The sequence below is a fragment of the Schistocerca cancellata genome, chromosome 4, assembly GCF_023864275.1.
Source record: "Schistocerca cancellata isolate TAMUIC-IGC-003103 chromosome 4, iqSchCanc2.1, whole genome shotgun sequence".
NCBI classification, from domain to species: domain Eukaryota; kingdom Metazoa; phylum Arthropoda; class Insecta; order Orthoptera; family Acrididae; genus Schistocerca; species Schistocerca cancellata.
The window spans coordinates 842,764,238-842,772,981 of record NC_064629.1 but is presented as its reverse complement, the minus strand read 5'-3'; positions in this window follow the sequence as shown (position 1 = coordinate 842,772,981).

Below are 8,744 nucleotides of genomic sequence, written 5' to 3'. Positions count from 1 at the left end.
TAGCAGTTCAGGAAAGACTTTCGTCAGTTAGAGATCAGCAGTCACTGCAGAGACTGGTTATTTCATATGTCCCCCTTTGATCCCGACACATCTGTGTAGTTGCCAAAGTTAAGTATTGTATTTGATTAACTGTAATAAAACTCATTAATACAAGTTGTTTGATTGTTTGTCTAGCGAACCTAGTAGGCAGAATTCCTAGACACAACAAGATTGGCGATGAGGTGAACGAATGCCATAGAGGCAACCCAGAGCTACCAGCTGCCAAAGATTTTACTTTGTCGTGGAATTTTGTATTTTGCTGGCACCTTAATTCTACCTTGTCTTCTCTTTGCAGGCATGTGTTTACATGTTTTAACAGTTCCTCTATAGTATTTTTTCTATTCAATCTTTTCAGGTGGGCTTGTATGCTTACTTTTATAGCTAGCATTTTCTGTTTATTGCATTTGCCTATTCCAAAATGAGCGACCCACCTTTCCCACCCCCTGCTCAGGCACCTCAGCTGCAAGCGATAGATGCAACACAGTTGACACAGATGTTTCAGTTTCAGACGCAGCAGATTGCAACCCTTCTCAATACGGTACAGAAGTTACTCGCAAACCAAGCACCGGATGCTGCACAACATGCAACAACTGTAGTTCTGAGTGCCATATCGCCTTTTCGCCGGTTTAACAAAAAAAGAAGAGGAATGGCTCGAGTGGTTACAATAGTATGAAGGCCACGTATTTGCTCACAACGTACCACATACTGTGAAATTACTTTTTGTCAACGGTAAGAAGTGCAGTCTTTCGCCTCATTCAGAAATTGTTCCCTAACGCCACTCCGAGTGAACTTTCCTATGATCAGGTTGTAGATACTCTGACTATTATGACCAACAACTGAATGTGGTGACATCTAGGTACCAATTCTTTCGTTGCAAGAAAAGGTCAGAACAAACTTATCACGAGTGGGTAACAGATTTCCAGGGTATGACGAGAAAAAGCAAATTCAAATGTGCTTGTGGTGCTTTGCATACAGATGTTATATTGCGAGATGCGATCGTATACAATTTAACTGATGTTAAACTTAGAGTACAGATTTTGAAACAGTCAGATCCATCATTTCATCACGTAGTGCGAATTCTAGATCAGTATGATTCAGGTGCCGTAGCAGCCTATAAATTTGAGCAGCCACCAATTTGTTGGGTTGAGTTGTGCCTTGCTCACGACCGGCCCTGTAGGCAGCAACAGCACGCTGTTATCTAACAGGCTGCTACATTGGTGAATAGAATTAAGTCATTCCCTCCGTGCTATTCACGGCCCAAACGCCAAGATTGCCCATCCGGACAAGCACAGTGTTACGCTTGTGGCAAGAAAGGTCACGCTAAATCCTTTTGTTTGCAGCGGAACAAACATAAGAATTCTGACCACTCACAAAAATCTAGTCACAAGGACCATGTAATCAATGCAGTGTATTCAAAGCCTGCTGCAGGCATTAGCAAAACTCGTATGAAAACAGTTTCTTCAGTGCTACGCCAGTCCAACAAACTTTTTGTTCGTTTGCATCTTAGTGGAAAACGTGTGAAATTTCAGTTGGACATGGGTGCCTCTGTTACATTGCTGAATCGTAACACATACGAACTGTTAGGCTCCCTACACCTGTCTAAAACTAGCACACACCTGACGTCTTATAATGGACAAGACATTCCTGTTCTCGGAAAATGTACGTTGCCTGCCATGCATCGCTTAGATACGCTAACTGTGACTTTCACTGTGCTACAATCATGCGACTGTGAGAACATATTTGGCCTTGATTAGTTTGATTTGTTTGGCTTCAAAATTCAGGGCAATGTACTGTCAGTGACTGCATTCGATGCCAAAGACAGTGTTGCTGGCTTGTTGAAAGAATTCCCTGAACTCTCTTCTGAAGGTTTAGGCAAAGCTAACAATTTTGTTGCACATATTACTATGAAAGACAATGCTCAGCCGAAATTTTGCCAGGCCAGAACTGTTTCCATTGTATTACAGGGCAAAGTTGCTGCTGAACGTAAAGAATTGAAAGATAGCGGAGCTATTGCGCCCATACAAGCTAGTGAATGGGCAATCCCATGGTTTTGCTCCCCAAACCTTCATGTCGCATTCGCCTATGTGTTAACTTCAAGTCTATAGTCAACCCACAAACTGTGATTAACACTCATCCATTGCCACACCCACAGGATCTCATGGACAGGTTGGGAGCTGGTCGTTACTTTTCAAAAATTGATTTCATGACGCACATCTTCAAATACTGCTAGATGACAAATCTCAAAAAGTGTGTGTTGTGAACACTCATTTAGACTTGTTTAAATATTGGCGTTGGCCTTTCGGAAGTGCTTCCGCACCTGCCATTTTCCAATGGTATTTGGAACAGCTGACTGCACAAGTACCAGACTGTTCAAAGTATTTGGACGATGTTGTCGTAGCAGGTTATACACCTGAAGAACACATTAAAAATTTGGGTGCTTTGTCTCATGTGTTATTTGATGCAGGACTAAAGTGTAGAGTGGACAAGTGTGATTTTTTTAGACCTGAGTTGCAGTATCTTGGTCATGTCATAAACAGTCAAAGTGTAAATATTCTTCAGTCACATTTGTTAGCCATATGTGACGGCCGGCCGACGTGGCTGTGCGGTTCTAGGCGCTTCAGTCTGGAACCGCGTGACCGCTACGGTCGCAGGTTCGAGTCCTGCCTCGGACATGGATGTGTGTGATGTACTTAGGTTAGTTAGGTTTAAGTAGTTCTAAGTTCTAGGGGACTGATGACCACAGATGTTAAGTCCCATAGTGCTCAGAGCCATTTGAACCATATGTGACCTCCCAATTCCTCGCAATGTCACAGAATTGCAGGCAGTCTTAGGGAAAATAAACTATTATATTCGGTTCATATCGAATGCTGCACAAATCACAGCTTCATTGCATCGCTGGGGCGCAAGAACATCCCCTTTCTTTGGAAAGATGAGTGCCAAGAAGCTTTTCAAAAACTTAAAGATGCATTGCTCAGTGATCGATACTTGATTTACTTGGATCGTAACAAACCAGTTGTGTTGCAAGCTGATACTTTTTTTTTTTTTTTTTTACAGAATCGATGCAGTGCTGTGCAGAGGGCCCAAAAATTGCAAAGATAGGCTTGGGAGGGGGGAAGGACGGGGGGGGGAGCGGAACGTTACGGCGTAATGTCAAGCGCCGGCAAGCCAGTCAGGAACGACAAAGCAAAGAAGAGAAGGCTGTGAGAAGAGGTCAACCAATCACACGCTGACCAACCTCCTTTCCAGGACGACAACACGACAGCAGCGGCCCATACGTGAAGAGGACATAAGCGCTACGCCCAACTGGTGACGGACACCTCGATAGCAGCTTCAAGATTAACCACTTGGATAGCAGCGTCAACGTTAGGCCCTTTTGATAGCAGTTCATGAAATACTTTTGCCAGTTAGAGATCAGCAGTCACTGCAAAGACTGATTATTTCGTATGTCGCCCATTGATTGCGACACATCTGTGTAATTGCCAAAGTTAAGTATTGTATTTGGTTAACTGTAATAAAACTCATTAATACAAGTTGTTTGATTGTTTGTCTAGCGAACCTAGTAGGCAGGATTTCTAAACACAACACTGAGCAGCTTCAATCCACTTCAGTGTTACTGTGACCATCAACAGTAGCAGCAGCTATGAAATGGCAGCGTGGTAGATCTGATGATGAATGGAGTAAGCACCCTCAGTTATGTGGTGACGAGACTGGAGGTATATACTGAACACCGCTTATATATGTGTTTTCCTGTGTCATCATGTATAGTCGTGATCTGATGATTTTATTTAATGTTACGTATTGCAGCATACTATTGCCACTGTGCACATCATGCAAACCATTAAGATGTGCCAAATACGCCTCTCAACGTATTCTCCACCGGAATATACAGCGACATTCTTCAGTTCAACTCATACGACGATTCCTTCGGAAGTCAGGCATCCAAAATCTCCAATAGGCAGAGATTGTTGCACATACACTTACAGGATGTAACTCAAATCATCGGATACCTTGAACTTCTCATTAATTCATGAGTTATTTGCCTTGGCATACCTATGGACACATTTTCAAAGCCTCCGCAGATCCTGCGTTCGAGAAAGAGCACCATGTCGATATCAGCCAATGGTTCGACGTTGACAATGTCTTTCTCATCTTGGCGTCCCGTGAGAGTCCTGCATGATGTAATGGAAGGCAATATCAAGCATTTATGTGGTCATCCATACACACTGGAATTTCTCGAAAATATCAGCAAGTAAGCACAAGTACATGTTCATGTAAAATTATTCATACTCCCCTAAATGTTGGATTCCTGCTAAACATTCTCCACATGCCCATACTATGCTTCTGTTATGACGTTGGCTGTAAGATTACTGGTGAATTCTGTCATGTTGTGCAGTATGGTTTCATTGAGTCTCTCCATTAAATCCAGATTTTCATATGGAAGACCCCCTTCTTCGTCATGAGCTGAAACTTTTCGTCTTCGGGATGTGCATACCGAGTGATGTGCCTGCCCTGTGCATATCGAGTGATGTGCCTGTTCTCCTGATGCATTTTTTCACAAGTTTCTAAAGCGGTGCATCCATAAAATGTAGTGAGTCCAGGAAGCATAATGCGACGTTCTTGGCGATTTTACTTGTAGAATGAAAGGTGTCTTCAATGCTCTCAGACAGGACACTAACCTTTTCATTCTTCAAGCCGAAATCAGCTAAGTGCTCAATTATGAGTAAATGCAATGGTACAAAGCATTTTAATCCTCGACCTGTTTTGAGGCTAACTACAGAACGATTCTACTGCCGTTAACGTATATTTCGTGTGAGGACCATGAAGATAAAATCAGAGAGAGTGGAGCTCATATGGATGTATACAAACAGTCGTTTTTCCCTTACTCCGCCCGCATCTCGTGGTCGTGCGGTAGCGTTCTCGCTTCCCACGCCCGGGTTCCCGGGTTCGATTCCCGGCGGGGTCAGGGATTTTCTCTGCCTCGTGATGGCTGGGTGTTGTGTGCTGTCCTTAGGTTAGTTAGGTTTAAGTAGTTCTAAGTTCTAGGGGACTTATGACCACAGCAGTTGAGTCCCATAGTGCTCAGAGCCATTTGAACCATTTGAACCATCCCTCACTCTATTTGTGAGTGGAAATGGAAATGAACTGTCTAGTAGTGGTACAGGGTACACTCGACCACACACCCTACAGTGGCTTGTGCAGTACAGATGTAGAAGTGAGCATCATACCAACTCAAATTGTGGAAGAAGACAAGTATGTGTCGTGATAGCTGGTATTTCAAGTTGCATTCATTAAGTGCCACACCATAGTGCTTCTTGTCAGATGACAATGTTCACCACATAAAGTTCCTGCTTATCTATCTAATGACGTTATGACATCCAACTGCTTTCTTGTATAATTCATCGTTTTCCCATGTTTTCTGATGGGAATGTTAGTGTGGTAAACCTGATCAACATTCCATGCAAGTTGTTTGAGCTTAAATAGCAGCCACATCACAGGATTATCCCTGACGTATGAATCAAAATGGTTAAGACTAGAGTCATATGGACATACAGCTTGATATAGTGCCACATATGGTATGTGTTCTTCTGTCAGTGTGGTATGGGAGGCAGTAGGCACCTTCACAATGCATCACAAGAGCGTTGAGGCACTCGATGTTAACATATACAACAAATGGGCAACACTCCTGATGGGTGTTTCTTAAATTTCGACAACTTTTCTGTACCAGTAGTCATTTCCATAAACACCAGTGCCTATGTAGAGTAATATATTAGATGATTTACTAAATACTTGATTAAAGTAAACCAGTGGAGGCCAAAAATGCTTTGCACCATTCTGTTTACTCAACTGGGAGAAGAGAAGGTGGGACTTTTTTTGATCGCGATGTAGCCTTGATTCTTCTGCTGGTATAAAAGCAACAAATAAACAAGTTTGGAATGCTAAATGGTGGACTCAGAAAAATGAAGGCGTCTGATGCCTTTATGCTTAATTTTATTATCTTGCATAATGTGTTTTTTTCTGGTTTGCTTTAATCTTTTTCAACCATAAACATAAACTGAATTACCAGTAATCTGGCTCTCAAATTTGGGTATATCCTGACATTTAACCAGGAAATCGATACCATCGAAATTATAATACCCGCATGGTATTTACCTGGATGCTCTGCATGTTTGTTGTATTTTCTGTCAGAAGCCAGAACTGACAAAGGCAAACAAAAATTTGTCATATTTATTTTGGACATTAATACAATCACATTTTTCTGCTATTTCCTCTGGCAGCAGGATTTAGCTGGGCCCTCTTTTATTTAATTGGTCATAGACATGCGACTATATATCTAGACAAGTGATGCCTTACCAGATCCTCTTTCCTACATTTCAGAAAACTGGCCTTGTATGACATTCAAGCTAAAAGTTCAGAACCACTTTGCAATTGAGGTTTCCCATGATATCATGTCATTTTCCGCCTGAGTATAGACAATGATCTTCTCTTCAACACACTTGCCACCTTTGGGTGGGAGGCGGGGGGGGGGGGGGGGGAGGGGGAGGGAGGTACATGAATTTGCACCATAGCACTGTACTGAATTTAATGAAGGGAAACTAAAGATCGTTCATGATTCTGAGTAACTCCCTTTCCTAAATGGGTGAACACATATTTAGGAAGTGGGTTGGATCCCAGTAGCCAGCTGTACTATTTTCAATATGAGCACCTGAGATCCTGTTCTCAAATACAGCTGTAACAATGTTGTTGTTGTGGTCTTCAGTCCTGAGACTGGTTTGATGCAGCTCTCCATGCTACTCTATCCTGTGCAAGCTTCTTCATCTCCCAGTACCTACTGCAACCTACATCCTTCTGAATCTGCTTAGTGTATTCATCTCTTGGTCTCCCCCTATGATTTTTACCCTCCACGCTGCCCTCCAATGCGACTAGCCTGGTCCTTATGTTAAATTAGCAGGACAGGGAAGATGATCGCTGCTAGCTGTGGGATTACTGTAACTATGTCCAAGACAAAGTGAGTGTGACAGTTCTGGGGGCTTGCATGGTGGACACGAAGTTCCTGGGTGCTGGAGTGGCGAACGTGATGACAGTCCACAATCTGGCAATCGTGGTGCCGCCCCAGGACAAAGACTGCTTCCAGATGCCTCAAACATCCATGTGAAAAGAATAACTTAAGTATATAAAGATTGTGTGTGACGATTTTTTTAAAAAAAAAAGGACAGTGGATGATACGGGTGCAAGCGTAAATAATGATTTCTTGTACTTGCATAGTGTTTCGTCTGCATTGCTACTGCCCCATTAGGATTTCATTTCCTCATCTTGAGATAGTTTGTCTAGGTCATTTAATGCCTTCTCCACCCGTTTCGAGATATTTGAGTCATATGGTTACTATGGTTTGGTTGTTCCATCAGTAGAGGAATAGGATGGCACTTGTCTAACCGTACCAACCCATATAAAATCACATGCCCTGTTTGCTGGAGGAGGACTGACACGATATTTTTGAAAAGACGACGATGTGTAACTAACAGGAGTTAATACTCACACGCATGTATATACTGACATGTCATTTATTTGCATCATCATCACAACAATCTGCATTTCATACACTTTTGTCCTTGTGGCTCACAGTAGGTAGATACAGTGGACTGACAAATGGTTCAAATGGCTATGAGCACTATGCGACTTAACTTCAGAGGTCATCAGTCGCCTAGAACTTAGAACTACTTAAACCTAACTAACCTTAGGACATCATACACATCCATGCCCGAGGCAGGATTCGAACCTGCGAGTGGACTGACATCATTAGTGGCATCGACCAGCTTACACAATGCAAAAATCTCATCCAAACCTCGTAGAAACAAATAATATGATGTACAATCTCATTTTGGACCTTAATAGTCTTTGGTATTTCTAAAACAGAATACTGTGACAATAAGTATCAAGTTTAAATACACACACACATATCCCTTTCAGACCCGATACGCACAATTGTGTGGGTGCGGTTTATTTGCGTTGCAGTATCATACTATTCCGCTATACAGTTGAGTCCCAAGTCACACGATTGCGCAGGAATCGCTGTTTCGTATACAACTAGATTTATATCGATATCTCGTTACAGACGCGAGATATTGTGTCAATCTTTGGTAATTTTCAAGATGGCGGGTCGGAAGCATGTCTGTCGAGGTAAATGTTTATTGTGCTTTATTGCGTTATGACATTTGCAAAAATGTGTTTGAGATTCCGAAAGGTGTACAGAACTGAATAAAAGTATGTCCGCCACAATTATTTGAATACTTTCATAGCTACAATGACTGTAACATCCACACGCACAATTGTGCGTATTGGGACTACACTCCTGGAAATTGAAATAAGAACACCGTGAATTCATTGTCCCACGAAGGGGAAACTTTATTGACACATTCCTGGGGTCAGATACATCACATGATCACACTGACAGAACCACAGGCACATAGACACAGGCAACAGAGCATGCACAATGTCGGCACTAGTACAGTGTATATCCACCTTTTGCAGCAATGCAGGCTGCTATTCTCCCATGGAGACATACGTAGAGATGCTGGATGTAGTCCTGTGGAACGGCTTGCCATGCCATTTCCACCTGGCGCCTCAGTTGGACCAGCGTTCGTGCTGGACGTGCAGACCGCGTGAGACGACGCTTCATCCAGTCCCAAACATGCTCAATGGGGGACAGA